We start from the raw sequence: 8,961 nt of genomic DNA, 5'->3' as shown, positions 1-8,961 counted from the left end.
TGTATAAATTTCTGATGTAGCTTTTCTGTCGTTCCTGAAATCTAGGATTATTTCTGTATAAATTACTCACATAGTATTTTTGTCTCTGTTTAAATTTTTCATTCTCTTTGTATGCTGTTCTGATGCGTGATCTCTGTTTCTCTTTAAACTCATAACTCTGTCTATACAGATTTTTCATGTACAGGTTTTTCTTCTGCTTCCTTTCAGGGTTGTTTTGAAAATTCCTGTGAGAATAAGATATTTTCTTTGCTCTGAAGGACTCGCTTAATGCATAGTTTTCTCTTTCCTTCCTTTTTTGATTCTCTTTTCTTTGTTTCGGTATCTCTGCCTTAAGTAGTCTCATCTTCATCTTTTTCTTTTCGTTTAGGGTACTTTGACAGTTTCAAAGACATTTCCAAAAGTGCACTTGTTGCATTTTTTGTTTCACTGGAAATGGGGAGTACTATATTTTCTTGTGTGACAGACGACATAAAACTAACTGCATTAGATACACCTTCAATTACATCATCAGAAGGACCACTTGCAACAGGACACATGACTTCAACATTGATGTTTGACTCAAGAGCAGGAATGTTTTGTGTCAGGGAAGCAGACTCAACCTCTTGCTGAACAGCAGTTGGTGTCTCGATTCATTTAACAGTGGAGAGGTGCCAACTGTGTCTGAAGCATCTCTCTGGTAAAATGAGAGGGGCTGGAGTTCAAATGCACAAGATGATGGAACATTAAGCATTGTGTACACTGATTTTAATCTGTGAATCATGTCACTAAGACGGGAAAATTTCAGCATCACTGCTGTGCCAAAGTTTAAAAGATTGCATGTCATTGGCATTCCATTTTTGTTCCTTGTGTGTGGGTCAAAGTATCCATACTCACCAAATCTGCTTCTAAAAACCCCAATGGCCAAGCCTGACATGATCAGCAGCCCATATTGTACATCTGATGACAATTGTCTCAATGCTTTTTCCAGGCTTGGAAAACTCTGTCCACCTCCAAATGTTCCACATACGGGTACTGGAGTCATGGCGATCTGATATGTTGACCTGCGTGCCAGTACCTCATTTGGTAGTTCATCAGTTGCCAAATGGATGCTACGAGGAAATCTTTCTCTAGCCTGTCTGTACACAGCATCACCTTTATCCAGAATGAGGTCAAGATCTGGTCTGGTAATTGTTTCATTCTCATGGAAAAAAGCCAGAAAAACCAAACTGTTTGCCATACACTGACTGTTCCTGTATTTTCCATATTTTAACGAATCTTGACTCCGTGAGGCACACACATTTATCACTGATGGCTGAAGTTCTACATTAACTCGAGACTGCTGAGCTGAACCACGTCCCCTTTTCACCATGTCAGCATAAGACATTTGTGATGCACTTTTTGTATCTCTTGCATTATGCTGAAATACTGGTTTGGCAGTGTTTCCATTAGATAGTGTCACAGAGGATAAACTGTTTTCACTTATATTGTTTACCTGCTGTCGTTCAAAAGACTCTCCAACTGACTTGTTCTCCGAGTCAGTACCTGTCACTTTATCGCTCTGAGGCTGTTTCTCCTTCTGCCATCTGAGCTTCTGAGCCTGGGAACGCTGATTCTTTCTGGGCATTGTTGTTTAGACTTCTGGACAGGTCAGGCAGGAAACAGCAACTCCAATGGTCGTTGTTGATCTTTTTATCTCAAGATAAGCAGATACAACACAAAACTACACCAATGCACTTACAATCAATGTATTAGTGTTGAATAGCTAGTCAGTACAAACCTGTGAACAAACCTGAAGTTCAGTCCAACGTCAGTAGCAGCAAGCAGGAACACGAATTAGGCAGCTCAGATAAAAAATGAGCTTTACTTCAGTCCAATTGGAATTTTGTTCAATAAAGATTTAGCTCAGAAGATTAATTTTCAGTTTTTAAATGTATACAGATCAAGTATTTAGTTGATCTGTTTCAGAAATTATTTAAAATAGAAAATTATAATCCAATTTTGAAATAGAAGTGTTTTTAAACTTCAGGTCCAAATCAGATTACTCAAAAAGACGTCTTAGAAATATCAAAGTTTTACGTTTTTTCTTTTTACTGTTTTTGACTTTATGCCAATAGTGCTCTATAAATATATTTTGTCAGACAAGACCAGAGCTTTACTTAAGTCCAATTAGAATTGGAGCAATGTAGTTCAGCAGAAAGCAAACTTTGCTTTCAATTTCAAAATTTATACAGATCAAGTTTTTAGTTGACCTGTTTTGAGTAATTATTTTTGGCCAATTTTTAAATGGAAGCTTTTCAAACTTAAGAGATTACTCAAAAATGACGTCTTAGATGTGTGAAGCTTCCCAGTTATTTACTCTTACGGTGGAGAGAGGTAGACAGGAAAGACAGAGCAGTGAGAGGGGAGATTCTCTCAGATTCTCAATGATAGTCAGATGAGTTACTGATGAACTCGATAGAAGTAGGATTTCTCAAATATATAGCCACAAAATCAATGCCACAAAATTCATGTCACAAAATCAATAGAAGAACTGTTCAGAGGTCACAGGACGTAAGATGTGAGTGGAAAACAGATCTAGTTACTGGTAAACTAGATTAAGAGAGACAGGCAAACATCAATTTGGCAGTAAACTGATGGTTGAAGAAATAAAGGGAACTCTGGTTACTGGTAAACCAGGCTCCTGAATTCGGAAAAACCAGGCCACCTATTGGGATGCTGGTTTTTGAAGAAATTCGTAGGAGAGTTTAGGGATGGGATAGTAAAATGCACAGTAAATGGTTTTCCAGATATGTTGGAAGGAAGAGGAAAGGAAAAAACACAGTTGGAAAATTAAAATGCTTCCGACAGTGGTTAGAAAAGAGGGTCCGTGGAACACCTGCGAGACAAAGAACAGCCAATAGACATCAAAATGAAACATTCTCAACAGAGCAGCTTCTGGGTCAGATTTCATCTGAAAAGGTTCAAACTGTGAAGAGATTCATACCTACTACTATTGTGAACTAAGCTTTGTGGTGTGAATTGGGTTGTTGCTGTGTTTTCATGACCTTTATTGAAATAGTTCAATGAATGTAGATTATGATATTCTTACTGAAATAAGATGCATCCCAGCATACCAACAGATAAAAGAGCCAGTTGCTTTAGCAGAATTTAATGTTGACTTGACCTTCTTCATCAGAGATTAAAGTGAGTGACAGAAAACCTCATCATGAGTCCAGAAAACAACTCAGACGGTTGTTGCTGTACTGAGTCATGTTTCTTACAGGGTTTTGGACAACAGGGTCGTCATGTGAGCATAACCAGCATATCCTGTTTGGATCTAATTTAAAGCAAATGTTTGTGGATATGATTTTATTCAAATTGTGTGTGAGTCAGGTTGGATCAGCTGTGACAGCTCGGCTGATCCACGTTGAAACATCCGCTCACCAGGGAGGAAGGTGTTTGGGTCCACTTCTCTCTGTGAGGGAGAGTAGAAACAGTTTGTTAGTAGCTGACCAGAAAACCTTCAGGAGTCCAGAACACACATATCCGCTAAGGTTCTTTGTCCTCTGTACACAAGCTGCTTTGATCTAGACATTTCTGGACGTTTCAGCTAACTTTTTTAAATCAAATAAAGCCACATGCTGCTAGTACTCACCTCACTGAGCAGAATTTGGTGGAAATATCTAGGTTGTCTGAAAGGAGGGAAATAACAGTTAAATTTATTGAATTTATTTAACAAAGGCACATAGACAAAACAGACTAACGTAAAAAGCAGCAGTCCTATGTTTGCATCACTCTGCTTCTGCTGTAAGCGTCTGTCCCTAATAGGGCCATTTTAATAGTGCGTTTGAAATTCTATTGCAATGAAGAGTTGGGAGTGACACTATTACCTTATTTATGTTTTCAGACAAGGTTCTGTCTAAGAGGATTTTTTAAAAAGACATCGAGTCTGTTTTTTAGATACTAAGATTGTAATGTATATGGATTTTAGACAGCTCATAAGATCACCACCTTGTTACACATTTGTTTAGTGCACAAAGATGGTAGCACAGTCCAGAAAAAAATATTTCAACAAAATGAGGAAGTTTGCTAAAAAGCTTTAAATATTTTCAGTCCAATTTGTGAGATTTCTGCGTTCATAAAATGTTGGTTCAGAATGAAACTGACAAAAACATTCAGGTTTTCCACATTGTCACCGTCTAATCGTATATTTCCAAATTTATTGTTAAAAACATTTGGGCTCGACAGGCTGCTGAACTTTGCAATGTACTTACCAGGCAAAGAACGCTGGTGAGCAGTTTTCTTTCATCTGTGAAAAGACACTGTGTGTTATCTCACAATTATTGACTTGATCAGAAAAATACACAACACGTTGTGTATATTTAGGTGAATTCCAACAGTTAACACGTTAGAATGGTTTTCAGTTAAGACATATAGTAGGCGTCAATGATAGCATATCATGCTAACGGTCGGCACCCATCAGAAATAGGAGGGTTAGCGGTTTATAACTTCATTATGGTATGGCGATTCGTTAAGAAACGATTATTAATATCTTTAAGAATGAAACCGTCTTTCATCTCTTACATTTTCTGATTATTGCAAGCCAGCTCTGCACGTCACAACCCAAGAACAAAGCAACGTTTATCGAACAGCCTCTTAACGGCTGACAGTCCGTTTCAGTTGAACTGAAAAGTCTAATCAACTCCGAGGTTACCGTAGCAATTTTATACATATTTAGCTGAATAGAAGCTGATCATGAAGACAAATACTAACATATATGATTATAAATTAAGTCAATTGGAAAACCGCAGTGAAGTTAGTTTCAAGTTGGATATTCGATATTCGAGCTCCGGGGAGTAGCGGCGTTTAGCTAAAGGTTGATCCGATTTATGAACGCTAATGTCGGCCGGCGGTTCTCCACCGCTCCCGGCCGCAGCGCCCGAAGGTTCACTTAGGGACTGTCAATAAATTACCGAACCAAACCTTCCTGTCAAAGAATGTTAATAAATGCCTTGAATTGTAAAGAAAATAACTAATTGAAAGTGCTATTTCATGCTTTTACATGAGACTCAATATCATCTATTAAATTTTAAAGTCATACAATATTTCAATTATTTTAATATTAAATAATAGAATGTTCTCTTCAATAGCTTCCAGGTCATGTGACCTGTTGACTAAAAATCACTTTCAAATAATTATACTAGTCTCTATAGATGAGGCACAAACTTTTGTTTTCCATTTTTAGCCATTTTCCATTTTTTAGGAATTTTTTGGTCAAAATTGAGGGTTTTTCTTCAATAGCTTCCAGGTCATGTGACCTGTGACTAAAATCATTTAAAAATATATCTTATAAACAAATTGTTTCATTTAGCATTTCATTTTAAATTATTTTTCAAATTGAGGTTTTTCAAGTTCCAGTCATGTGACCTATGGACTAAAAATCACTTTCAAATAATTATATTAATCTCTATAGATGAGGCACAAACTTTTGTTTTCCGTTTTTGGCCATTTTCCATTTTTTAGGAATTTTTTACCTAAAATTGATAGTTTTTCTTCAATAGCTTCCAGGTCATGTGACCTGTTGACTAAAAATCACTTTTAAATAATTATACTAGTCTCTATAGATGAGGCACAAACTTTTGTTTTCTGTTTTTAGCCATTTTTCATTTTTTAAGATTATTTTTGGTCAAAATTGAGAGTTTTTCTTCAATAGCTTCCAGGTCATGTGACCTATCGACTAAAAATCACTTTCAAATAATTATACTAGTCTCTATTGATGAGGCACAAACTTTTGTTTTCCGTTTTTGGCCATTTTCCATTTTTTAGGAATTTTCTTGGTCAAAATTGAGGGTTTTTCTTCAATAGCTTCCAGGTCATGTGACCTATGGACTCAAAATCACTTTTAAATAATTATACTAGTCTCTATAGATGAGGCACAAACTTTTGTTTTACATTTTTAGCCATTTTCCATTTTGTAGGAATTTTTTTGGTCAAAATTGAGGGTTTTTCTTCAATAGCTTCCAGGTCATGTGACCTATGGACTCAAAATCACTTTTAAATAATTATACTAGTCTCTATATATGAGGCACAAACTTTTGTTTTCCATTTTTAGCCATTTTCCATTATTTAGGAATTATTTTACTCAAAATTGAGGGTTTAGGTTCAATAGCTTCCAGGTCATGTGACCTATGGACTCAAAATCACGTTTAAATAATTATACTAGTCTCTATTGATGAGGCACAAACTTTTGTTTTCTGTTTTTAGCCATTTTTCATTTTTTAAGATTATTTTTGGTCAAAATTGAGAGTTTTTCTTCAATAGCTTCCAGGTCATGTGACCTATCGACTAAAAATCACTTTCAAATAATTATACTAGTCTCTATAGATGAGGCACAAACTTTTGTTTTCTGTTTTTAGCCATTTTCCATTTTTTAGGAATTTTTTACCTAAAATTGAGGGTTTTTCTTCAATAGCTTCCAGGTCATGTGACCTGTTGACTAAAAATCACTTTTAAATAATTATACTAGTCTCTATAGATGAGGCACAAACTTTTGTTTTCCATTTTTAGCCATTTTCCATTTTTTAAGATTATTTTTGGTCAAAATTGAGAGTTTTTCTTCAATAGCTTCCAGGTCATGTGACCTATGGACTCAAAATCACTTTTAAATAATTATATTAATCTCTATAGATGAGGCACAAACTTTTGTTTTCCGTTTTTGGCCATTTTCCATTTTTTAGGAATTTTTTGGTCAAAATTGAGGGTTTTTCTTCAATAGCTTCCAGGTCATGTGACCTGTTGACTAAAAATCACTTTTAAATAATTATACTAGTCTCTATTGATGAGGCACAAACTTTTGTTTTCTGTTTTTAGCCATTTTTCATTTTTTAAGATTATTTTTGGTCAAAATTGAGAGTTTTTCTTCAATAGCTTCCAGGTCATGTGACCTATCGACTAAAAATCACTTTCAAATAATTATACTAATCTCTATAGATGAGGCACAAACTTTTGTTTTCCATTTTTAGCCATTTTCCATTTTTTAGGAATTTTTTGGTCAAAATTGAGGGTTTTTCTTCAATAGCTTCCAGGTCATGTGACCTATGGACTCAAAATCACTTTTAAATAATTATACTAGTCTCTATAGATGAGGCACAAACATTTGTTTTCTGTTTTTAGCCATTTTCCATTTTTTAGGAATTTTTTACCTAAAATTGATAGTTTTTCTTCAATAGCTTCCAGGTCATGTGACCTGTTGACTAAAAATCACTTTTAAATAATTATACTAGTCTCTATAGATGAGGCACAAACTTTTGTTTTCCATTTTTAGCCATTTTCCATTTTTTAGGAATTTTTTGGTCAAAATTGAGGGTTTTTCTTCAATAGCTTCCAGGTCATGTGACCTATGGACTCAAAATCACTTTTAAATAATTATACTAGTCTCTATAGATGAGGCACAAACTTTTGTTTTCCATTTTTAGCCATTTTCCATTTTTTAGGAATTTTTTGGTCAAAATTGAGGGTTTTTCTTCAATAGCTTCCAGGTCATGTGACCTATGGACTCAAAATCACTTTTAAATAATTATACTAGTCTCTATAGATGAGGCACAAACTTTTGTTTTACATTTTTAGCCATTTTCCATTTTGTAGGAATTTTTTTGGTCAAAATTGAGGGTTTTTCTTCAATAGCTTCCAGGTCATGTGACCTGTTGACTAAAAATCACTTTTAAATAATTATACTAGTCTCTATAGATGAGGCACAAACTTTTGTTTCCCATTTTTAGACATTTTTCATTTTTTAGCATTATTTTTGGTCAAAATTGAGGGTTTTTCTTCAATAGCTTCCAGGTCTTGTGACCTATCGACTAAAAATAACTTTTAAATAATTATACTAGTCTCTATAGATGAGGCACAAACATTTGTTTTCTGTTTTTAGCCATTTTCCATTTTTTAGGAATTTTTTACCTAAAATTGATAGTTTTTCTTCAATAGCTTCCAGGTCATGTGACCTGTTGACTAAAAATCACTTTTAAATAATTATACTAGTCTCTATAGATGAGGCACAAACTTTTGTTTTCCATTTTTAGCCATTTTTCATTTTTTAAGATTATTTTTGGTCAAAATTGAGGGTTTTTCTTCAATAGCTTCCAGGTCATGTGACCTATGGACTAAAAATCACTTTTAAATAATTATACTAGTCTCTATAGATGAGGCACAAACTTTTGTTTTCCGTTTTTGGCCATTTTCCATTTTTTAGGAATTTTTTGGTCAAAATTGAGGGTTTTTCTTCAATAGCTTCCAGGTCATGTGACCTGTTGACTAAAAATCACTTTTAAATAATTATACTAGTCTCTATAGATGAGGCACAAACTTTTGTTTTCTGTTTTTAGCCATTTTTCATTTTTTAAGATTATTTTTGGTCAAAATTGAGAGTTTTTCTTCAATAGCTTCCAGGTCATGTGACCTATCGACTAAAAATCACTTTTAAATAATTATACTAATCTCTATAGATGAGGCACAAACTTTTGTTTTCCATTTTTAGCCATTTTCCATTTTTTAGGAATTTTTTGGTCAAAATTGAGGGTTTTTCTTCAATAGCTTCCAGGTCATGTGACCTATGGACTCAAAATCACTTTCAAATAGTTCTACTGGTCTGTATAGATGAGGCACAGACATTTGTTTTAAATCATTTTCCTTTTTTTGAATTTTTTTGGTCAAAATTGAGTGTTTTTCTTCAATAGCTTCCAGGTCTTGTGACCTGCTGACTAAAAATCACTTTTAAATCATTATACTAGTCTCTATATATGAGGCACAAACTTTTGTTTTCCATTTTTAGCCATTTTCCATTTTTTAGGAATTTTTTGGTCAAAATTGAGGGTTTTTCTTCAATAGCTTCCAGGTCATGTGACCTATGGACTCAAAATCACTTTTAAATAATTATACTAGTCTCTATAGATGAGGCACAAACTTTTGTTTTCCATTTTTAGCCATTTTCCATTTTTTAGGAAT

The 8,961-nt window shown here is 34.4% G+C and overlaps 1 long non-coding RNA gene across 1 annotated transcript; it reads right to left on the bottom strand.

The window, feature by feature from the left end:
* Positions 1 to 3,218: 3,218 nt before the first annotated feature.
* Positions 3,219 to 4,721, bottom strand: LOC145550509 (uncharacterized). Its single transcript, XR_014086398.1, has 3 exons — positions 4,233 to 4,721; positions 3,614 to 3,650; positions 3,219 to 3,433 (listed from the first exon to the last, which is right to left on the bottom strand). It is a non-coding gene; the product is annotated as an uncharacterized LOC145550509 (long non-coding RNA).
* Between the last annotated feature and the right edge of the window lie 4,240 nt (positions 4,722 to 8,961).

The sequence above is a fragment of the Poecilia reticulata genome, unplaced genomic scaffold (assembly GCF_904066995.2).
Source record: "Poecilia reticulata unplaced genomic scaffold, P_reticulata-male-v2 Scaffold_62, whole genome shotgun sequence".
Lineage (NCBI taxonomy): Eukaryota > Metazoa > Chordata > Actinopteri > Cyprinodontiformes > Poeciliidae > Poecilia > Poecilia reticulata.
Note: the sequence above shows the minus strand (reverse complement) of the source record. Positions and strands in the feature narration are given on the sequence as shown.